We start from the raw sequence: 25,392 nt of genomic DNA, 5'->3' as shown, positions 1-25,392 counted from the left end.
TAGAAACAGAACGATGTGGAGTCAGCCGGTACTGCAGGCAATTGGTCCGCTTCGTGAACACTTCTTTTAAGGCGAATGCTGGAATATTTCCTCTGAAAATGTCACATCCGGTTTTCTGCTATATCCTTGTGTTGTCTGAACTTCTGTGATGCATCTAATGACTTTGCCGCCGGCATGGCGCAAATGATGACAACTCATGTAAAATTCTTCGTTACACGAAACGCTAAAAGTAGTATCCAGTGAGTACAATATTAACCAGTAACTAGTGGAATCAGTCAACTTACGCATATTCCCATAATGGAATGACGCCAGTTATGCACGTGTAACACTTCGGTTCATTGGTAGCATACTTTCAAAACCCTCGTGCGACCCACATTAGAATATTGATCACGTTTGTGGGTTCTACTTAAAATAGTGCTAACGGGGGACATTGATGGTGTACTGAAGAGGAGAGCACCAATGGTCACAGGATAATGTGACTCAGAAAACAGCGTACCTGAAATGCCAGAAATTTGAACTGGCACACTTGAAGACAGACTTACGTAGCTTACATAAACAGTATTAATAAAGGAATACAGAAACGTACTACAGCTACTCACGTATCGTTTTAGAAGGGAGCGCGAGGGCAAGATTAATATAATTACAACACACATAGAGGCATTTAACAAGTCATTCATCCCTTGCTTCATACGCGAATGGAACAGGAAGAGATTTATTATGTAGTACAATGCAAATTACCCTCTGTCCCGTACTTCACAGTGGTCTGCATAACAATGATGTTTAGATGTTAATTAACTACAATCTTTCTTTCTCGTTAATTCGAAGCCTTGATATTCGCGAACAGCCTTCTCACCCGAATAAATGCTTCACGGCAACCTTGCTGGATCACATTTGTACTGTATGTTAACTCAACCTTTCTACGATTCCCCCTGTGGTCATCATGAGGAATTATCCTTACTCAGTCGGCCAAATTAGGTCATGGAGATGTCACGAAGTTACGAAACTTCTATGTATTTCCACAGATTACGCTACTTCCTTCAGTAAAGTGTGATTAAAAGCCATGGTGATTGTTGGATGATGATACAGTACATTCCTCGACTAGTCTTTCTGAATCCCAGAGGCGTAATGTGTAAGGTTACGCAGTCATCCACGAAACGGGTACAACGATTTTCAAAATACATGAAGCACATTCGGACGACAATGAAAATTTGTGCGGGACCGGGACACGAAACCGGATTTCCCGCTTTATGTGAGCGGCAGCCTTAACCACTTTGGCAATCCGTGCAGACTCACGACCAGACCAAACTCCTTTGTACACACATTATGGATTTCCCTTACAGGGGAGGAAATACTAAATGAAAGTCGCTGCCTTTTACTGCAAATACATACCAAATTGCAGAAGGAACAATGCACCGTTCTTCTTAACAACATAGGCACAGAAATATCGTATAGACTTTTGGCATCCTGTGTCGCGGTTCGATGCACAAATAGTAGTATAGATTGTCTGGGTCCGTGGAAAGATTAGCCCAGAGAATTGGCTTACATATTTTGTGCAAATAGAGTGGAGCGGCGAGTGAAAATTTGTACTAATAACGGGAATCGAACCCAGGTGACCTGCTTACTAGGCAGATGATTTAGGCCTAAGCCATCTTCTCGCAGCGGTTCACACAACTGCACGGATCACCCTGGCACGCCTCCCTCCCAGGTGCTAACTCCCACTGTCACCGCAGTCAGCTGTGAATTCCGCCTCACACGCGAACAGAACTGCCGATGTTCTCCATGTTCTGGAATAGCACCTCAGCCTGAAATACAGCTCTAGTGGATATCATACCCGGCGGGATTTTAATAAACTGAGTAGCGGACCTCACACGTTATTTAATGAATTAAGTTTCTGACTTTTATGTTTCTATAGGCTCTTTAATTATTCTGTCCCAGAAGTTTCCTCTTTGGTGCACTATACTGCTGCACAGAGCTCGAACACTTCCAGACGAGGAGAGACTCGTCGAGGAATTACAACACCTACGAATATTGTTACAAACGAATGGGTACACAGGTCAATCAAATTGACCGAACGATGCAATCAGAGTGAAGAACCTCTGAGAAAGAGGGTATGATCCAGCTAGAGAAGAGAAAAATCACTTATTTCCCTTTTGCTGGTAGAATATCCAGAAATACTGGTACACTCTTACGGAAACATAGCATCCAATGTATTTCGCTCTCTTCAAGGAAGAGAGAAGATAGCATTTCTAATGGTAAAGATGATCTAGGTCTCCCAAAGCCGGCTGTATATCGCATTCCATGCGAATGTGGTATATCTTAAGGTAGCCCTGGAGGAGGGATGCAAGGATCACCAGGCACGCACGCAATTAAAACAACAAAGCAAGTCAGCTGTCACCGAGCACTGCTTCGATTACAATGAGGAAATAAAATACGGCGAGACAAGTTTCGGAGACTGAATACTTAAGGAATGTATCGAAATAAATAAGACAGAATACCTGATAAACAGCGACAGGTGTTTCAGCTTATGTAACACCTGAGTTGCGGTACTCACTCTTTAACAGTCTACCCAGTAAATCCAACAGAGCAGGGAAACGCTGAGAGAATTTTCATTTCATGGGATATCAGTGCGAGCTCTGAAAAATAAAAAGAGCATCAAAAGGGGTAGGGAGTGTCTTGCATCGAACTCAGCTACAAATATCAGCGTGATAGTAGCAATAGTTCACAGTACGGTTGAAGCCTAGTCAGCGAGTAAGCATTAACAGCGAAACTCGCAGCACCTGAAGAAGGGCGTTAGGTCGTAGGTCGAAATATTGTGCACCAAATAAAATCTACACCTGTGCAAAACACCGGGAAGCATTCCATTAAACACGACGAAAACTCCCGAGAGATTACAAAGATTTAATTGCTTGAAACTAATCAGGGTAATTAGAAAAACTTAACTGCTGAGATAAACTGAAATATTTCAAGAACAGCTGCTGCTAACTGTGTATATGAAGTGTCGAAAAGTTCATCTTTTCAAAGTCTAGCCATTCTGCGTACAAGTTACTTTGGTGTAATATTTCATTGTCAATTAATTTTTGGAAACAGAAAGGTCAAATGCTTTGTAAAATGATTTATCTGAACGTAAGACACAGAGTAGGGTATCGATAACTTTTAACCCGGGCGGCCGTTGTGGCCTGGCGGTTCAGTCTGGAACCGCGTGCCTGCTACAGTCGTAGGTTCGAATCCTGCCTGGGGCATGGATGTGTGTCATGTCCTTAGGCTAGTTAGGTTTAAGTAGTTCTAAGTTCTAGGGGACTGATGACCACAGATGTTAAGTCCCATAGTGCTCAGAGCCATTTTGAACCATTTGAACTTTGGTCCGTATTTGAATAATGCAAACTAGGTCTTGACTAAGAATTGAAAGTTCAATTTTTAACTAATATCCTCTAGTGCTACCTAAAATTCTAAGTTATACATTTAACTTTAAATTCTCAATCGTCACCTCATTTGCTGTAGGCCTCCGTGATTTCGAGGAGCATTCAAAAGTGCGTCAATTGCTTCTCTGATATATCTTCTTTCTTACTTTTACACAAAAGCATTGTAATTGCGGCTTTTTCGGGAAGAAAGGGTCACAGGACAAGATCTTCATTTGATATGGCTAAAATTTGGCTAAAATGGCTCTAAGCACTATGCGACTTAACATCTGAGGTTATCAGTCCCCTAGACTTAGAACTACTTAAACCTAAGGACATCTCACACATTCATGCCCGCGGCAGGATTCGAACCTGCGACCGTAGCAGCCGCGTGGTTCTTGACTGAAGGGCCTAGAACCACTTGGCCACCGCGGCTGACAATTCATTTGGTGTAGGGCAGTTTAAATGCTTACTTTTACTACACCCTGACGGAAAAGCTATGAAACCAGTGCATTCCTTCTTCAGGCAACAAGTGGCCCACCAGCACCATCCGACCGCCATGTCATCCTCAGATGAGGATGCTGATAGGAGGGACGTGTTGCCAGCACACCGCACTCCCGATCGTTATGATTGTTTCCTGTGATCGGAGCCGCTACTATTCAGTAGAGTAGCTCCTCAGTTGGCATCACGATGCTGAGTGCACCCCGAGAAATGGTAACAGTGTATGTCCGCCCGGATGGTCACCCATCCAATTGCCGGCCACGCCCGCCAGCACTTAACTTCGATGATCTGACGGGAACCGGTGTATCCACCACGGCAAAGCCGTTAAGGAGTTGTGCGACACAAAGAAAGTTGGTTGACGTGTTTTTACATCTGAAAGATGATGTTTCCTCACATTTTGTCCCAGTCGAATGAGAGAGCCGCTAGTAGCGCCAATATAAGGACTCACACCAGGTTTGTTTCAAATAGACGCCGTTTCGTTCTTGATCGTTGGTTACCTTTCAGATAGGATGTGGTGGCATGAAGTTGCTCAAGAATGCCTTTAAGGTTACAAAGAAACCGTTATGGTCCACTCAGTGAGTTTGAACGAGGACGAATAATAGGGCTACGAGAAGCTGGATGTTCCTCCTGGGATACTGCAGGAGGACTTGGCAGGAATGTATCCACTGTGGATGACTGATAGCAGAGGCAGAGAATGTACGGTCGCGAGTAGCCCGGTCTTCTGACGGCCACGTGGCACTGTCGAGAGGGAAGACCACGTGTTCGACGCTATGTGCTCTGGCGCATCATACTGCAGCTGCAGCAGCGCTTTGAGCAACAGTTGGCACCGCAGTGACACAACGAACTATTAGAGCTCTGTTGCTTCAAGGACATCTCCGAGCTAGAGGCCCTGTAGCATGAATTCCACTGACCCCAAACTACCGCCATTTTCGAATTCAGTAGTGTCAAGTGAGAGCTTATTGGAGAGCAGGGGAGAGGTCTGTTGTATTTCCTGATCAAAGCTGGTTCTGCCTCGGTGCCAGTGAAGGCCGTGTGCTGAATGGAAGGATGCCTGCAACCAACCTGTCTGCCTCATAGACACGTCGGACCTACACGTGGAGTTATGGTCTAGAGTGCGATTTCGGATGACAGCAGGAGCACTCTCTTAGTTAGCCCACTCACCCTGACGTCAAATTTGTATGTCAGTCTGTTGATTCGACCTGTTGTGCTGCCATACATGTACAGTATTCCATGTTTTCCAACAGGATAACGACCGTCCACATACCGCTGTTGTAACCCAACTAGCTCTACGGAGTGTCGATATGTTGCCTTGACCTGCTCAATCACCACATCTGGGTCCAATCGAGCACACGTGGGACAGTATCGGACAGCTCCAGCGTAATCCGCAGAAGTATTGACTGTCCTTGTATTGGCCCAGAAAGAGCAACAGGTGTGGAACTCCAGCCTCAATCTGACACTGGCACTTGTTCAGTACATGCGTCCACTTTTGCATGCTTGCATTCAACATTCTGGCGGTTACACCAGTTATTAATGCACCAGCATTTCGAAGTCGCTGTAGCTCAGCTCGCCCTTACATTAACTTGTGATCTTGCAATGTTAATCTCTTTAATATCTTACCTAGAGAAATTTGTTTTCGAAATGTCATTAGTCTACCTTAATTATTTTTTGTTGTTGCGATTTTTTTCCGTCAATGTAATAAAATAACAAATCGATTCTAATAAACAAGTAAATTTTAATAGGATGTATGCTACTATTAAGTAACGCTTTCCTAGTACTAGATATTTTAAGCTATGTTTTTAAAGGGAAAAATAAAATTTATGATAAACATTTTTTGCCCCTTTTGCCAAAAATCAATGTCAGTAAGTTATAATGAGGAAACACTTCTTTCATCTAATTGTTTTTAACTCTCAGGACATATTAAAACATAACAATAATATTATTCTTAATCATAGCATAAATTTCTTTATTTAACGTCTATGATGACAAATAGTGTATGTTCTCAGACTAAAGGTTTTCGGTTGCAATGACCATTTCAATCTGTTGTACAAACCGAAACTGGTTCTTCTTAAAGCGTGCACATGTATCAAGAAAACACTCCTCTGATAATGATAATGAAATAAAACCTTGATGGAATATTTTGCATAACAAGCTGATTACTTTTAAATAATTTTCAGAAAAAGAGCACATAAATGTATGAACAATTCTTCCGGAAAATGTCTCAATTGTAATCCACCAGAGCTGGTTTGGCCGTTTTATTCCAGAACTTTTTCTGAGACCCTCTCTGTACCCTCGGATACAGAGGGTCATATGAGCTTTGCGTTAATCGAAAACTGTTGGGTCCTTTCTCGTGGAGTCACTGTTCACAAAATTACAAAATTTATGCATTTAACTAAATCTTGTTATTCCCCCGCAGATATATTACATGGCACACCCGAGCCCTGATTTGTACCATCCACCGATGGAAATTTAAAATAAAAAATTAATTTTATATCACAGCACGATAAATCGTATAAGACCTTATTCGTCATACGTTGCCGACATTGAGAAGGTGTAATTGAAAAGAGCCGTTGACGTAGCATTCTACGATGCAATTTGTTGAAGTTTGTCACTACTGCATGCAGACTTACTCGTATACCGCCCCATGGGAATATTCAAATGCTGTTCTGAGATTTTTCGACTCCATGAAATTAAGTTGCATCGCCATTTACTGACACTGGAGTGTAGAAAACCCAAGTTGGAAGCTCAATGCTTCACACTATGTATGAAAAAATTTTCCAGTGTTTATATATGGCGCCATCTGGATGCGGCATGGAGCTGTATGGGTCAGCACACCGCTCTCCCAGCCAGCCGCTCTTACATGCCAGCTAAACGGACCATATCCGGATGATTGATCGTTCGCAGCAGCCACGGTCAGCGACTCTCATGGTTATCTGATCTGGTTCCATTAGAGTTCTGAGCGTCAGAGTAGTGAGGGATAGCAGCATGGAGCAAAAGTGGAATTCGCTGAGTAAAAGCTAACAACACGCGACCAAATTGTTGGCGTCATTAACTCTGTAACCACCAGCATAGAACAAGTCCACGTCTTACCAAGAGACAATGTATTACTGAGGACACCCGGAAAATAGCTCTAAGCTGACTGTATCTTATCATATACATGGCTGATCATTTTAACCATAATGGGAATAGCTCGGAAAGGATATGAGATACAGCAAAATATTTATATAGCCGAGACCTTAAATGCGATTTTCCAGATAATTTGGAGGTTAAAGCGATTTTTAAATGGGGACCCTAATCTGTAATCCAAGATTTGAAAGCAACGACAAACGTCACGTAGAAGAAGATACAGTATTCACGATCTTCGCTAGCTCAATGAAGATCAAATAAGCATATATATTTTGGGTCTAGTAGGGCTCAACTTTGGATAGAGGAGGCATAAAGCAAAATACAATGTTAGATACAAACCACAAAAGGCACCCCGAGGAATGAGAGGCATGGGGACTCATTCAACGACTGTAAATCAATAATTTACGTTTCATTTATCTTTGTACTGTCTTTCAAAAACCACAATAACATTTATGCGCTGTGATGTATTTATTTTTGCCAATAAACACGTAAATTAAAACTTGAAGTTCAAAACTCTGTTTCCTCTTTCCATATCCGGCGTCACAAACAGGGATTGACATGAAACCAAACTCAACCTTCGAATGACGTTCGGTAATTACCTTTAAATTCATAGTTACTGGTAACGATATGTGACGCCTTATGCCCCTTCCAATCTGTATCGAACACTGTATTTTTCTGTATCCCTCCTCTATACCAAGTTAATCCTTACTAGGTTGAACCTTGCCACGACTTTGAATAATGTATCATTTTATACGTAAAATTTACCGCTCTTTTCAAATCTTGAATTACATGTTAGGGTTCCCATTAAAAAATCACTTTAACCCCCAAATCACCTTGGAAGTTACGTTCATAGTCACGGACATTAGTAGCAATGCGTGAGCCTCTTTGCCGCATACAACTTCGTCTACAGTGTTTTGCTGTATGTCATCTCTATTCCGATTTCTTCCCCATTATGGACTAAAATGGTCAACCCATTATTTAATTTCTTGTTTTACTTAGTAATTAATTAGTAAGTAAATCTTTGCAGTTATTTCTTTGCTCTAGTTTGTTCCGGTAACGTTGGCATGATGCATTGTATTCGAACTGATATAGTGCCATTTCGTGTGCCAACTTTTTAAACTCGGATTGGTTGGTAAAAAAAAAGGTTGGAAACTTGTTATTGCTTTTCATAAAATTCTGTGTACAATTTTGTCTTTAATGTTTCCCGGGGTACTGTTTCCTGTCGATTCTGACAGGAACCAGGGTAAAAAGCTCCAGTTTTTATCCTGCATAATAGCAACGGCAACATTTTCTGTTCCACTACTAGCTCGTTACTAATCGTTTTAGAATAGGTGTCATTTGTTTGTCCTACACCTTTGAGGGAAGAATGGTTTGGAAACGGAAATATTTAAAATCGCTGACTCTTTTTTTCATAAACAGCCCAATTCAATGCACTGATGCGTATAGTTTACGAGTAACTCCAAAGCTAAGTATAAAGCGTCCTAACTAAACTAAGTCTGCCCTCAGTCTGAAGATTGCTTTGAAGATCAGAAAGCTTTACTAGCCATTTTCTTGTTTGCGATGGTGTGCCAATACCTACCTCCGACTTTTGAAGTGATTTATACAGGGGGACTTGAGATTTTAACGTGCATTAAGGAAGAACAGTACAACTTGGCTTTTTCAGATTAACAAACCCTCGACAGAAGTAGAAGAAACGTTTATCAACGGGATCTTTATATTTCAACGAGGAAGTTGGAATTTGCAGTTTCATTTCGGTACTTAGCCAAACATCACGGCACATATTGAAAACTGGTCACTGTCCAAGCACATCTGGAAATATTTTGTGGACTGGGATTCAAAACATTCACTGTCTGATAATTAGAAAAAAAAAAAAAAGCGAAGCACCAAGAAGACATGGACGGATGTCAAAGTAACTAACTGTCAACACACGTATTCATCATTGGTGCCTATGCAATTGATTAGAGATGCAGTTTTCTGTGGCATGTAGAACTGCAGCCAGAATGCGTTACTGTTGTTTACGTTAAGCGTTGTTACCAGGTCTGGATGGATACATAAGGGGCGTGAATTATATCATATGTAAAGTGATCACTGTCAAAGACTTGGAAGGCCGTGTACTCGTATGAGACAACTTTATCGTCACCTGACAGTTTTATAAAGATGAAACGATGCGGCTTTTCTGGCCGAATCGTGCAATATCCAGGGATGTGGAGCTTTCGAATGTGACAATGGCCCGACGTTGGACTGCATGGGAACGTGAGAACAGAAATACTTGACGTCGGCGAGTGGAATTTGCCATATTGTGCACCGTGCAAATCGTAACTCTTCACATCAGCGCCTACATCTACATCTACATGGATACTCCGCAAATCGCATTTAAGTGCCTGGCAGAGGGTTCATCGAACCATCTTCACAATTCTCTTTTATTCCAACCTCGTATATCGCTCGGAAAGAAAGAACACCTATATCCTTCCGTGCGATCTCTGATTTCCCTTATTTTATCGTGGTGATCGTTCCTCCCTATGTAGGTCGGTGTCAACAAAATGTTTTCGCATTCGGAAGAGGAAGTTGGTGATTGGAATTTCCTGAGAAGATTCCGTCGCAAGGAAAACGCCTTTCTTTTAATGATGTTCAGCGCAAATCCGGTACCATTTCTGCGACACTCTCTCCCATATTTCGCGGTAATACAAAAGGTGCTGCCTTTCTTTGAACTTTTCCGATGTTCTCCGTCAGTCCTATCTGGTAAGGATCCCACTCCGCGCAGCAGTATTCTAAAATAGGACGGACAAGCGTATTGTAGGCAGTCTCCTTAGTAGGTCTGTTACATTTTCTAATTGTCCTACCAATAAAACGCAATCTTTGGTTAGCCTTTCCCACAACATTATCTATGTATTACTTCAAATTTAAGTTGTTTGTAATTGTAATACCTAGGTATTTAGTTGAATTTACGGCTTTTGGATTAGACTGATTTATCATGTAACCGAAGATTAAGAAATTCCTTTTAGCACTCATGTCGATGACGTTACACTTTTCGTTATTTAGTGTCAACTGCCATTTTTCGTACCATTCAGATATTTTTTCTAAATCGTTTTTGAGTTGGTTTGGTCTTCTGGAGACTTTATTAGTCGATAAACGACAGCGTCATCTGCAAACAACCGAAGACGGCTGCTCAGAGTGTCTTCCAAATCGTTTATATACACTCCTGGAAATGGAAAAAAGAACACATTGACACCGGTGTGTCAGACCCACCACACTTGCTCCGGACACTGCGAGAGGGCTGTACGAGGAATGATCACACGCACGGCACAGCGGACACACCAGGAACCGCGGTGTTGGCCGTCAAATGGCGCTAGCTGCGCAGCATTTGTGCACCGCCGCCGTCTGTGTCAGCCAGTTTGCCGTGGCATACGGAGCTCCATCGCAGTCTTTAACACTGGTAGCATGCTGCGACACCGTGGACGTGACCCGTATGTGCAGCTGACGGACTTTGAACGAGGGCGTATAGTGGGCATGCGGGAGGCCGGGTGGACGTACCGCCGAATTGCTCAACACGTGGGCCGTGAGGTCTCCACAGTACATCGATGTTGTCGCCAGTGGTCGGCGGAAGGTGCACGTGCCCGTCGACCTGGGACCGGACCGCAGCGACGCACGGATGCACGCCAAGACCGTAGGATCCTACGCAGTGCCGTAGGGGACCGCACCGCCACTTCCCAGCAAATTAGGGACACTGTTGCTCCTGGGGTATCGGCGAGGACCATTCGCAACCGTCTCCATGAAGCTGGGCTATGGTCCCGCACACCATTAGGCCGTCTTCCGCTCACGCCCCAACATCGTGCAGCCCGCCTCCAGTGGTGTCGCGACAGGCGTGAGTGGAGGGACGAATGGAGACGTGTCGTCTTCAGCGATGAGAGTCGCTTCTGCCTTGGTGCCAATGATGGTCGTATGCGTGTTTGGCGCCGTGCAGGTGAGCGCCACAATCAGGACTGCATACGACCGAGGCACACAGTGCCAACACCCGGCATCATGGTGTGGGGAGCGATCTCCTACACTGGCCGTACACCTCTGGTGATCGTCGAGGGGGCACTGAATAGTGCACGGTACATCCAAACCGTCATCGAACCCATCGTTCTACCATTCCTAGACCGGCAAGGGAACTTGCTGTTCCAACAGGACAATGCACGTCCGCATGTATCCCGTGCCACCCAACGTGCTCTAGAAGGTGTAAGTCAACTACCCTGGCCAGCAAGATCTCTGGATCTGTCCCCCATTGAGCATGTTTGGGACTGGATGAAGCGTCGTCTCACGCGGTCTGCACGTCCAGCACGAACGCTGGTCCAACTGAGGCGCCAGGTGGAAATGGCATGGCAAGCCGTTCCACAGGACTACATCCAGCATCTCTACGATCGTCTCCATGGGAGAATAGCAGCCTGCATTGCTGCGAAAGGTGGATATACACTGTACTAGTGCCGACACTGTGCATGCTCTGTTGCCTGTGTCTATGTGCCTGTGGTTCTGTCAGTGTGACATGTGATGTATCTGACCCCAGGAATGTGTCAATAAAGTTTCCTCTTCCTGGGACAATGAATTCACGGTGTTCTTATTTCAATTTCCACGAGTGTAGGTAAGGAACAACAAAGGGCTTATAACACGACCTTCGGGGGACGCCAGAAATCACTTCTGTTTTACTCGATGACTTTCCGTCAATTACTACGGACTGCGACCTCTCTGACAGGAATCACAAATCCAGTCACATAACTGAAAAGATATTCCATAAGCTCGTAATTTCACTACGAGCCGCTTGTGTGGTAAAGTGTCAAAAGCCTTCCGGAAATCCAGAAATAAGGAATCGATCTGAAATCCCTTGTCAACAGCAGTCAACACTTCATGTGTATAAAGAGCTAGTTGTGTTTCACAACAACGATATTTTCTAAACCCATGTTGACTTTGTGTCAATATACCGTTTTCTTCGAGGTAATTCATAATGTTCGAACACAATATATGTTCTACGATCCAAAAACAAACAATGGAGCCCGTGAAACTCTATGTGTTACCCTGGTCCACAGGTGAGAGACTAGCATCAACAGCACTACGGAATTACGACCCATGCGTAAGATGCCGTTACACAACGCAAATGGCTGCTTTTGGACAAGCGCCGTCACCGCGAAGCCTGAGCTGCTGATGAATAACGTTGAACCACGTTTCTGCATCGCTCTAGATGACTGTCGTCAGCGAGGAAGGTGGAGACCTGGAGAGAGGTCCCAACCTTGAAATGTTTTGTAGAGGCACAGACGTGTTACTCCTGGTCTCGCGATGTGGGAAACCATCACGTATGAGTTCGGGTCACGCCTGGTAGTGATGTACTCGTGTAGCCTAGATCCCCAGATCTGCCCCCGATGGACCACGTGTGGGACCAACTTGACGTTAACTCGGTCCCTGTGCCAGAATCGAGAATATCAAGAAGCAGTAACAACTACTGTAGGCCAGCTTGTATAAGGAGGGGATACAACGGCTTTTATCACACATTCCCCTACCGACAAGTGGATGCATCCAGGTCCGAGGGAAGTGAGGTGGACTCGCATTCGGGAGGACGACCGTTCAATCCCGCGTCCGGCCATCCTGATTTAGATTTTCCGTGATTTCCCTAAATCGCTCCAGGTAAATGCCGGGATGGTTCCTTTGAAAGGGAACGGCCGGCTTCCTTCTCGTCCTTTCCAAATCCGATGAGACCGATGACCTCACAGTCTCGTCTCTTCCCCCAAACAACCCAAGCCAACCCCCCCAACCCCAACGTCGAACTGGTAAGTGAGCTCATTCAGCCAAGTTCTTCGCAAAATTTGTCTCGATTCTGTGATCACTGAATTGACATTACATACCCTCTCAGCCCCCCAAGTTTCTTTTAGTTCCTTATTTCCCTCCTGCTCTTCTGGGTGCTTTGCCGTCTCTTGCCAAGCAATGTGTATTAACTTTTATGTGAGGAAAGTTTTAGCAGGGAGTGCGTCACGGGCATTTGCGGTATATCAAAAGTTAGTACGAGAAGCTTCTACCCCAAAGTGTCCTGAAACAGGACACATTGCCGTTTTTAAAGTATCGTACATAAACAGATGGGAAGTGCTATTACTGCTTAATCACACACTTGGCGATCGACCACTCGAAGAAATCCCAACCATAAAGTAGGTATGACTACGCCTCCTGATTTTCCTGAAAGGGATCAACCACAGAAAGGGCAGATGACAGACAAATCCATCGCTAGGATCATAAGGAAATATGATTCACTAGTCTAGGAGCTTATAAAACCCACGTACAGCCAATTCTGGGGAGCTTACCAGATAGAACTCACAGAGGCAGAGAACATTTAACGACGAGTTCATTTAGTAAGGGTGCGAGAGTCAGAGGCTGCAAGAATGTATTTTAAATCACAGAGGAATTTGCTCTCGATTTTCTAAGAGGGTGACATCCAAGAAGAGTTCAGCCTTACCTTCCACTCATATACACATTTCGAAAAGGCCTTGGCGTTAAAATTGGAGACATCCGTGTTCATCTGGTGGCCTACCGACAGCAGTTCCTGCCACACTATTTTCGTGTGGAATGTCACGAGTGTAGGTGTATGGTAGTGATACCGAAGCACTCCCCGCGTCGTATCATAAGGTGGATCGTGGTGTATAGAGGTAGGTGTATCTAATTGTAAGTTTAAGACGCCACTGAATATAACACGAAACTCCCCTTTTAGAATAGTTTCTTCTGAGCTTTAATAAGTATGACCAATCTAAATTTTAAATCTTCTTAATCAAACTCTGGATAGAGTTATCGGTAAAGTATTCATACCAGGAAACTTTCTCGCTGTTGCGTAGTGCCAGGAAACATAGGAATACCAACGTTAGAGCAAATCAGGGGATTTAAGATGGATCTATTTCAATACTCATTTCATGCTAACCCCAACAGCTCGTGTGTAACACCTCATATTCATGGAGGTAGAGCACGGTTTTGTGTAATAATTTCTGTAATCTCTGTTAAAACTACCTTTGTAACTGGTACGATGACTTTGCAGAATAACAGTCTGTCATTGTTTTACTATTTTCAGCCGGCCGGTGTGGCCGTGCGGTTCTAGGCGCTTCAGACGGGAACCGCGTGACCGCTACGGTCGCAGGTTCGAATCCTGCCTCGGGCATGGATCTGTGTGATGTCCTTAGGTTAGTTAGGTTTAAGTAGTTCTAAGTTCTAGGGGACTGATGACCACAGATGTTAAGTCCCAGATAGCTCAGAGCCATTTGAACCATTTTTTTTCTATTTTCCAAAACGTGATGATTAAACATAGCGCTTCTCAAAAGACGGATGGGTCGCTTTTCCCACCAGTGAAAAGCTTCGCTTTCGTCAGTGCTCTTTCTCATTCACTAATCTACTGTCTTCTTCAGTTTTAGCTCCGGCGTGTTTTGTTGGATCCGTTTCACCATGACACCCGACGACAGCTGTAGCTTCTCTCTTTATGCCTCAGCTTCTCAAATAAATATTGAAATTGGGTTTCTTCGAACATGTTTTATTACAAGTCTACGGAAGGGGTAACTACGCAATTAGCCTCTCTCCTGGAAAATGCCAAACATCGCAACCACCTCACAACTTCTGAAATGACTTTTCTACCACAGTGTTATGCACTTTAGCGATGATTTCTTTAGGAGAATTCGCGATGCGGCATGCGGAACCTTTTAGGTCTACAGTGCAGATTTGACCAGCATCGAATTATTTTGTTTAGTACATGAATAATTATCGACTGTGTTTGTATCTGTGTTGCAGAACACATTTAGGAAAATATAACTTCATTAAGTTCTTCTATTTCCTTTACTGAATTGTATCTGGACTGCAAGCAAATAGCTCAACGTAATGCTCAGAATGAAGTGGTACACATACATTACATAAATACTTATTAGTTCCTTTTCTATCGACAGCAGAGCTAAAACTCATTGCAGTCCAGTATAAATAGCATATCCAAAAACAAATTAATCAAATGAACAATGAAGTCACCGAACCAGTGGGTAAGGTTCTGCGTTTAAAGCAACTGTAAACATTGACGGGATGGACAGAAAAAGAAACATATGAGTAAAAATATTATGCGTTGCTACATCAAAGAGGATTTCATTTTAAAAGATGCTTTCTATGTGTCTGAGAAGGAATTTTTTCCATCAGTGCTTATTGGCACTGTTGAGATGTGACAGGAAAACGCGAGTTTATAGTGCGAACATCATGTATAATTGTGGCGTGTTCAGAGAGCAATGGACACATACAGGTTGGGAATAACTAAACGACAGAAAAGTATTAAGTGTAGCAGAGAACAAATTGGAGTGGATGGCGTATTTCTGACTTTATGCAAAGTTAGATTGAGGTGAGTGAGACATATGGCCCAGTGTGATGGATGGATCAAAGAATTGCCGGATGCGAAAAGAGAATAAAAGACCAGTACGAAAACCTAATGGAAGGTGAGTAGGCGTCATTTGGAATCATGAAGGAACAACACAGCCATGTAATTATACTTATCTATTGGTAGTGACATTCCTTACACACTACAACCGCTACAAGAGTACTTCACCAGGAAGCATAAGAGATCGCGAATACGTACAGATTCTGAGGTACAGAAAATGTAGTTACGGCTAGGAAAAAAGAATAAATTACAAACAACTGCTTACAATCAGATTTTAAACTGATTATATAGCTTCGTCTTCAAACAGAGTAAGTTTTCTATCTTGAAACAGCGAAATATCTCAAGAACTATGCATCGAATTCTTTTTTTAAAACAAAATAATAATTCTGTTGTGTGGTAGATGGCACTGTAATGGACAAAAAGCTAAATTTAGTTAAGAAATATTACAATCTCGAGGAAAATCCACTGGATGAAAGAGAGGAAACCAGAAGTGTTCAGTAATTGTGAGAAAGGCTTGTATGAAGTGCGTTCTCTCACCGACATGGTGCTTGTTTGTAAGATGTGTTTCACAGCAACTCCTCAAAACCGTCGCTGCTCACTTCGAAGCAATTACCGTATTTACTCGAATCTAAGCCGCACTTTTTTCCCGGTTTTTGTAATCCAAAAAACCGCGTGCGGCTTAGAATCGAGTGCAAAGTATGCAGAAGTTCTGAAAACTGTTGGTAGGTGCCGCCACAACTAACTTCTGCCGTCTAGTATAAGTAGCTTGTAGCACCACACAGGCATGCTTTGCAGGCACAAAGATAAGTACTGGCACCAAAACCAATCCGTCAGTAAATAAATTAAAAGGAAAGTTAGAAGAATGTAAACATTATGCCGTGTATTCTTTCGTGTTTGCTGCTATCTCATTTAAATCCTGTCTGCGTAATAAACTACAAAACTAGAGTGAGACAACAGCAAACGCGGAGGAATATACATATCGTGTCATGTTTATATTCGTATTATTATTATGCTGATGCAGTCGTAAATGAAGCACGAATCTAAGATAACTAACATCTGTGCAGAATGTAATGTACTAAAGAGGCGTCTGCAAAGATTTCTAACGGAGAAAAATTTTCGCTAAATTCTCGTTCGGAACAAATTCTATCATACGCCGTCTATTATTTGGTTCTTGTTGATCATTATCAAAGAAAGCAGCAGTGTAAGTAAGAACAAATAGCAGTCTCTTGCCGTTGTTTCGGTTAGAGACAATTCCTCTCTTTTATTTTATTGAAAGCGGCGGTAGCGCGCACAAAAGCAAGCCATGCCGCGAGCGGCGACAGGCCGTAAACAAGCACTATCAGAATGCGACAAGCAATGCACGACACAGTACAGTAATGAACTTTCAGCTTAGAGTGACGCAAACACCTATAACAGAGAGAACGGAACTTATCAGGTCAAAGCAAAATAAGCAATCGGTTCAAACCAGACTAAGCACGTGAAAAAGGAAGGGTACCCGTATAAATACGGACGGAGCACCTGGCGTATAGCAATGGCTACCTGGTAAAGCTTAAGTGCCAAGCTTACGACTCGAACCAAACTACTGTAGCTGTATCGTCATTCATTCGACCTAAATTGTGTCTCGTATTACAATGGACCAACTTTGTTTCCATTTGGAGGTGCGGCCTAAAACTTTTCTCTCCCCTCGAATTTCGAGTCTCAAATCTCACATGGGGCTTAGATTCGGGAAATTTCTTTTCCCTTTGTTTCATTCTCATTTTTCAGGAGCGGCTTAGATTCGAGTACATACGGTATTCGTCCCCACATGGAATGATTCGATGAAACAGATAATTTTTTCCGATGTACTCTGCCGACATGCACTCGTGATACACCAAATCGTGTTATCGCACGTTGTTGGCGCTTCGTTATAAACTTCACTCAACCAGTAAACCCACAAACGAGTCAGACCAAGACACTGGACCGCCTTTTCTGATCCACCGACGATTCTACACGCGATTTAATATTTCCCGTACTGCTAGAGAATAACGTCCTGGACAACCATAATGTAAAACCACATTGTTTTGTTCCAATTCCAGGGATAGGTCTGCACGCAATACTGAAAGATTGTCCTCCAGGAATGTCGTTATTTATCAACATTTTAGACGCCATCGATAAAGAATGGACCAATAAGTTTGTCACCAATTATTCCATAAGAAATATTCATATTCCACGGATGCTGATGTTCAACTGTGTCATAACAAATCTGGCTTCTCCACAATAATGCATGTTGCATCGGTCAATGGTACTGTAGTTTGTGTGCCCGCATCTCGTGGTCGTGCGGTAGCGTTCTAGCTTCCCACGCATGGGTTCGATTCCCGGCGGGGTCAGGGATTTTCTCTTTCTCGTGATGGCTGGGTGTTGTGTGATGTCCTTGGGCTAGTTAGGGTTAAGTAGTTCTAAGTTCTAGGGGACTGATGACCAAAGATGTTAAGTCCCATAGTGCTCAGAGCCATTTGAACCATTTGAACTGTAGTGTTGTGAAGGTCGATTCATCCGAAAAAGAAATACTAGAGTAAATAAATTAGGTTCTCTTTGTGTCTACTGAAGTGACCACCGGCAAAATGTTACTCGATTCTAGAAATCATTGCCATGAAGTTCCTGATGGAGGGAAATATCATATGGATGGCATTTTCTACGTTTCAAAATTCGCCAAATTGTGCCTGATTAATTCACTATTCAATTTCCGACTGGTAAAGACAGAGTTACGATTTACAGTAGTTAAAATCGCAGTTTCATTTTTCTCTCCAGCAGCTGTTTCTTTCGACGGTTCATTTTTTGTGGTTGCACAGTCCTATCGGTAGGGCACTGTCGAATGTTGTTGTTGTTGTTGTTGTTGTTGTTGTGGTCTTCAGTCCTGAGACTGGTTTGATGCAGCTCTCCATGCTACTCCATCCTGTGCAAGCTTCATCTCCCAGTACCTACTGCAACCTACATCCTTCTGAATCTGCTTAGTATATTCATCTCTTGGCCTCCCTCTACGAATTTTACCCTCCACGCTGCCCTCCAGTACCAAATTGGTGATCCCTTGATGCCTCAGAACATGTCCTACCAACCGATCCCTTCTTCTAGCCAAGTTGTGCCATAAACTCCTCTTCTCCCCAATTCTATTCAATACCTCCTCATTAGTTATGTGATCTACCCATCTAATCTTCAGCATTCTTCTGTAGCACCACATTTCAAAAGCTTCTATTCTCTTCTTGTCCAAACTATTTATCGTCCATGTTTGACTTCAATACAAATACCTTCAGAAACGACTTCCAGACACTTAAATCTATACTGGATGTTAACAAAGTTCTCTTCTTCAGAAACGCTTTCCTTGCCATTGCCAGTACATTTTATATCCTCTCTACTTCGACCATCATCAGTTATTTGGCTCCCCAAATAGCAAAACTCCTTTACTACTTTAAGTGTCACATTTCCTAATCTAATTCCCTCAGCATCACCCGACTTAATTCGACTACATTCCATTATCCTCGTTTTGCTTTTGTTGATGTTCATCTTTTATCCTTGTTTCAACACACTGTCCATTCCATTCAAGTGCTCTTCCAAGTCCTTTGCTGTCTCTGACAGAATTACAATGTCATCGGCGAACCTTAAAGTTTTTATTTCTGCTCCGTGGATTTTAATTCCTACTCCGAATTTTTCTTTTGTTTCCTTTACTGCTTGCTCAATATACAGATTGAATAACATCGGGGGAGAGGCTACAACTCTGTCTCACTCTCTTCCCAACCACTGTTTCCTTTCATGTCCCTCGACTCTTATAATTGCCATCTGGTTTCCGTACAAATTGTAAATAGCCTTTCGCTCCCTATATTTTACCCCTGCCACCTTCAGAATTTGAATGAGAGTATTCCAGTCAAGATGGTCAAAAGCTTTCTCTAAGTCTACAAATGCTAGAAACGTAGGCTTGCCCATCCTTAATCTAGCTTGTAAGATAAGTCGTAAAGTTAGTATTGCCTCACGTGTTCCTGTATTTCTACGGAATCCAAACTGATCTTCCCCGAGGTCGGCTTCTACTAGTTTTTCCATTCGTCTGTAAAGAATTCGTGTTAGTATTTTGCAACTGTGGCTTATTAAACTGATAGTTCGGTAATTTTCACATCTGTCAACACCTGCTTACTTTGGAATTGGAATTATTATATTCTTCTTGAAGTCTGAGGGTATTTTGCCTGTCTCATACATCTTTCTCCCCAGATGGTAGAGTTTTGCCAGGACTGGCTCTCCCAAGGCCGTCAGTAGATCTAATGGAATGTTGTCTACTCCTGGGGCCCTGTGTCGACTCAGGTCTTTCAGTGCTCTGTCAAACTCTTCACGCAGTATCGTATCTCCCATTTCATCTTCATCTACATCCTCTTCCATTTCCATAATTTTGTCCTCAAGTATCTCATCCTTGTATAGACCCTCTATATACTCTTTCCACCTTTCTTTGCTTAGAACTGGGTTTCCATCTGAGCTCTTGATGTTCATACAAGTGGTTCTCTTATCTCCAAAGTTTCTTTAATTTTCTTGTAGGCAGTATCTATCTTACCCCTAGTGAGATAAGCCTCTACATCCTTACATTTGTCCTCTAGCCACCCCTGCTTAGACATTTTGCACTTCCTGTCGATCTCATTTTGGAGACTTTTGTATTCCTTTTTGCCTGCTTCATTTACTGCATTTTTATATTTTCTCCTTTCATCAATTAAATTCAATATTTCTTCTGTCACCCAAGGATTTCTACTAGCCCTCGTCTTTTTACCTACTTGATCCTCTGCTGCCTTTACTACTTCATCCCTCAAAGCTACCCATTCTTCTTCTACTGTATTTCTTTCCCCCATTCCTGTCAATTGTTCCCTTATGCTCTCCCTGAAACTCTGTACAACCTCTGGTTCTTTCAGTTTATCCAGGTCCCATGTCCTTAAATTCCCACCTTTTTGCAGTTTCTTCAGTTTTAATCTACAGGTCATAACGAATAGATTGTGGTCAGAGTCCACATCTGCCCCTGGAAATGTCTTATAATTTAAAACCTGGTTCCTAAATCTCTGTCGTACCATTATATAATCTATCTGATACCTTTTAGTATCTCCAGGGTTCTTCCATGTATACAACCTTCTTTCATGATTCTTAAACCAAGTGTTAGCTATGATTAAGTTATGCTCTGTGCAAAATTCTACCAGGCAGCTTCCTCTTTGATTTCTTAGCCCCAACTCATAGCCACCTACTACGTTTCCTTCTCTCCCTTTTCCTACACTCGAATTCCAGTCACCCATGACTGTTAAATTTTCATTTCCCGTCACTATCTGAATAATTTCTTTTATTTCATCAGACATTTCTTCAATTTCTTCGTCATTTGCAGAGCTAGTTGGCATATAAACTTGTACTACTGTAGTAGGTGTGGGCTTCGTATCTATCTTGATACTGTCGAATAACCCGACAAAAAGAAGCGTCTGGTCACACCCTGTTCGGAAAACGTTGATCAGAAAGTGTTACAGTTTTACCGACATTCTTACCACTCCCTCCATAAATGTAAACCATTTCAGTTTTTCTATTTTCTACTAACAGCGTGCGTTCTGACTAAAAACGCGGTCAGGTTATGAAACAACGTATTTAAGAAATGAGGGACGACGATCACGCAGTGGGATAGAGACAAATAATGAATTAATCAGTGAATGAATATTTAAAAACAGCTATAGAGAAGAAACTGCAAAACACTGACTCGTTTGCATAAACGCCTGCATCTATGTTTTCTTTCCAATCCATTATTCTCGAGACTGTTTTAAATTCAACTGCATTATTTTTCGATTAAAGACCCAACTGTCACGCAACGAGAGAAGTGTTACATACATAGCCACTTACGTATCTTTTCCTTGTAGAATCCGATTCTACAATAAAACCTATTTAAGAATTCAAAGTTGCCACCCTCTTCAACGCCCTGGGTGTGGGCCAGACAATGGTATCGCCTGATAATATGTTTGAAAATAATGAAAAAGTGTTACTCTGCTTAGTATTTGAGACATTTTCTTGTCTCATCTGCATCTACACCTACATGGATACTCTGCAAATCACATTAAGTGCCTGGCAGAGGGGTTCGTCGAACCACCTTCACAATTGTCTATTATTCCAATCTCGTGTAGCGAGCGGAAAGAATGAACACCTATATCTTTCCGTACGAGCTCTGATTTCCCTTATTTTATCGTGGTGATCGTTCCTCTCTATGTACGTCGGTCTCAACAAAATATTTTAGCATTCGGAGGAGAAAGATGGTGATTGGGATTTCGTGAGAATAAACGCCTTTCTTTTAATGATTCCCACACCAAATCCTGTATCATTTCTGTGACACTCTTTCCCACCTTTCGCGTTTATACAAAACGTGCTGCCTTTCTTTGAACTTTTTCGATGCACGTCGACAGTACTATCTCTTTAGATTCCACTCCGCGCAGCAGTATTCTAAAATAGGACGGACAAGCGTAGTGTAGGAAGTCTCCTTAGTAGGTCTGTTATTTTATATGTGTCCTGCCAATAATACGCAGTCTTTGGTTTGCCTTCCTCGCGACATTTTCTGTTGTGGTTGGCAAGAGAGCCAACACCGTGTTACTAGAGCAGGCCGAAAGGCACGCGTTTTAGCTCACGCAGGCTGGCGTGAGGTCTGGAACAGGACATGGAAATTAGAAATTAGAAACAACGGACATAGCTGGTGGAATACTTAACTTTAATCCCTTAATGATTAACGTCGGTCTTGACGGTTACATGATTTACAACATCAGTATTAACTGATAATGGTGCCTTGCTAGGTCGTAGCAAATGACGTAGCTGAAGGCTATGATAAGTATCTTCTCGGCAAATGAGAACGTTGAAGTCAGTGAACCATCGCTAGCAAAGTCGGCTGTACAACTGGGGGCGAGTGCTAGGAAGTCTCTCTAGGCCTGCCTTGTGACGGCGCTCAGTCTCCAATCACTGATAGTGGCGACACGCGGGTAAGACGTATACTACCGGACCGCGGCCGATTTAAGGCTACCACCTAGCAAGTGTGGTGTCTGGCGGTGACACCACATTTTCTATGTGTTTCTTCCAATTTAAGTTGTTCGTAATTGTAATACCTAGGTATTTAGTTGAATTTACGGCGTTTATGTTAGAATGATTTATCGTGTGGATTGACCTCACACTTTTCGTTACTTAGGGTCAACTGCATCTTTTCGCACCATTCAGATATTTTTTTCTAAATCGTTGTTGTGTTTGTGTTGATCTTCTGACGACTTTATTAGTCGATAAACGACAGCGTCATATGCAAACAACCGAAGACGGCTGCTCAGATTGTCTCCCAAATCGTTTATATAGATAAGGAACAGCAAAGGGCCTATAATACTACCTTCGGGGGACGCCAGAAATCACTTCTGTTTTACTCGATGACTTTCAGTCAATTACTACGAACTGTGAACTCTCTGACAGGAAATCACAAATCCAGTCACATAACTGAGACGATATTCCATAACACAAAAACTCAACGTGTATAGACTGAGCTCATAAATCATGGGATAGCGATATGCACATACACAGGTAATAGTAGTATCGAGTACACGAAGTATAAAAGGTCAGTTCATTGATGGAGCTGTCATTTGTACTCAGGGGACTGATGTGAAAAGGTGTCCGAGGTGATTATGGCCGCCCGACGGGAATTAACAGACTTTGAACGCGTAATTGTAGTTCAAGTTAGAGGCATGGGAGCATGGGACATCCCATTTCCGAAAGTGTTAGGGAATTCGTTATTCCGAGATCCACAGTACCTCTCACCACGGACAACGCAGTGGCTGACGGCCTTCACTTAACGACCGAGAGCAGCGACGATTGCGTAGGGTTGTCAGTGCTAACTAACAAGCAACATACGGTGGAATAGCTGCAGAAATGAATGTGGGACGTACGACGAACGTGGACTGTGCAAAGAAATTTGGCGTTAATGGCTACGCTAGCACACGACCCACTCGAGTGCCTTTGCTAACAGTTCGACATCGCCTGTAGAGCCTCTCCTGGGCTCGTGGTCACTTCTGTTGGAGCCTAGACATATGGAAAACCGTGGCCTGATCAGATCAGATCCGATTTCAGTTGGTAAGAGATGATGGTGAGATTCTAAAGTGGCGCAGGCCCCACGAAGTCACGGACCCAAGTTGTCAACAAGGCACTGTGCAAAATGATGGTGGCTCGATAATGGTGTTGGCTGGGTTTACATAGACTAGACTGAGTCCAACTGAACCGATCATTTACTGCCAATGACTACGTTCGGCTACTTGGAGACCATTTTCAGCCAGTCATAGGCTTTATGCTCCCAAACAACGATGAGATTTTCATGGATGATAACGCACCAAGTCACCGGGCCACAACTGCTTGCGACTGGTTTGAGAAACATTCTGGACAATTCGACCCGATCGCCCGACGTGAATCCTAGTGAGCATTTATGGGACATAAACAAAAAGGCAGTTCATGCGCAACAACCTGCAACTGCAATATTATCCCAGCTGTGGACGGCTGTAGAGGCAGTATAGCTCAACATTTCTGCAGGGGCTTCCAACGGTTTGTCGAATTCACGCTTCGTCGAGTTTCTGCATTCCGCCGGGCGAATGAAATGATATTAGGAGATATTCCATGACTTTTGTCTCCTCGGTGTGTAAGCCGAACGCCCGCTACAGTACGTTGTTGTGGTACTTGGTATCGTCATCATTATTTTCTCTCTCACTTCATCATCTCATTCTGTGAAGGAAAATTTCTGTGTCCATATATGCACTCTAGTCTCTCTTATCTTATCCTCATGACACTTACACGAATTAGAGAGTGTCCAGCTCGAAATCTAAGATCGATAGACAAGTGCGATAGTGAATATATGTTTATTGTGAAAGTTGTAATAATTTTTTTATCCAAGCTATACAGAACTTTTGACATAGTTGGAAAATCAGGAAACAGATGGCGCTGTACGCTGTGGAGCTCATAGGGTATCATCCTGCATAAATAAGGTCGCCCCTGCAAGCAGTCTTTGGAATCATATCTCAGTTTTTTTTCAAAATGTACACCACTCACAGTTGTGCCACAAACGAACAGTGAAATTTGGCATCACATACTGTATTGTCTCAATGGAATTGGATTCAGATGTCACACAGATCGTCGATTCAAGTAAACTTCTCTTGCGATTTTCTCGGAATTGCCAAAGTAGTTACATTACGTAGTTTTAGTGGCCTACTAAAAGTGTACAAAGTTTGAAATAAATCTGTGATCCCAACTTCATGGCCTACCGTTTTAAGTACTTCTGGATTACAATTATTAATAACTTAAACTGGAACGATCAGATAGATTGTGGGTAAAGTAAACCAGAGACTACGATTTATAGGCAGAATCCTTAGAAAATGCAATAGGTGTGCTAACGCGACTTCTTACACTACGCTTGTCCACCCTCTTCTGGAATACTGTTGTGCGGTGTGGGATCCACATCAGAGGGGGACTGACGGAGGACATCAAAAAGTTCAAGGAATGGCATCTCGTTTTTGTATTATCGCAAAATGGGGGATAGAGTGCCGCGTATACGATTAGAAAACTGAGGTGGCAATCACTGTAACAATTGTTTTTCAGTTGCAGCAGGATGTTCTCGTGAACTATCAATCACCAGCTTTTTTCGCAGAATGTGAATGTCGCCCGTATACGTATGAAGGAATGATCGCCATAATAAAGTATGAGAAATTAGAGCTCGCACGGAAAGACTTAAGCGTTCGTTTTCGCTGCGCGGTTTTCGAGGGTGGAATAGTAGAGAAATAGCTTGAAGGTGGTTTCATGAATCCTCTGACACTCATTCAGTTGTGAATTGCAAAGTAATCGTGTAGATATACATGATATATGAAAGAACATCTGGGGGAAGGGGTAGCGAGGAGGAAGAGAGAGAGAGAGAGAGAGAGAGAGAGAGAGAGCTGAGGTTAC

At 42.8% G+C, this 25,392-nt stretch overlaps 1 long non-coding RNA gene across 1 annotated transcript in view; it reads right to left on the bottom strand.

Annotated features, from left to right (window-relative positions):
- The window catches only part of LOC126355194 (uncharacterized), a 512,700-nt gene that overhangs the window by 473,545 nt on the left and 13,763 nt on the right, over positions 1-25,392 (bottom strand). The window lies entirely within an intron of this gene.

This window comes from Schistocerca gregaria, chromosome 3, assembly GCF_023897955.1.
Source record: "Schistocerca gregaria isolate iqSchGreg1 chromosome 3, iqSchGreg1.2, whole genome shotgun sequence".
NCBI classification, from domain to species: Eukaryota; Metazoa; Arthropoda; class Insecta; order Orthoptera; family Acrididae; genus Schistocerca; species Schistocerca gregaria.
Note: the sequence above shows the minus strand (reverse complement) of the source record. Positions and strands in the feature narration are given on the sequence as shown.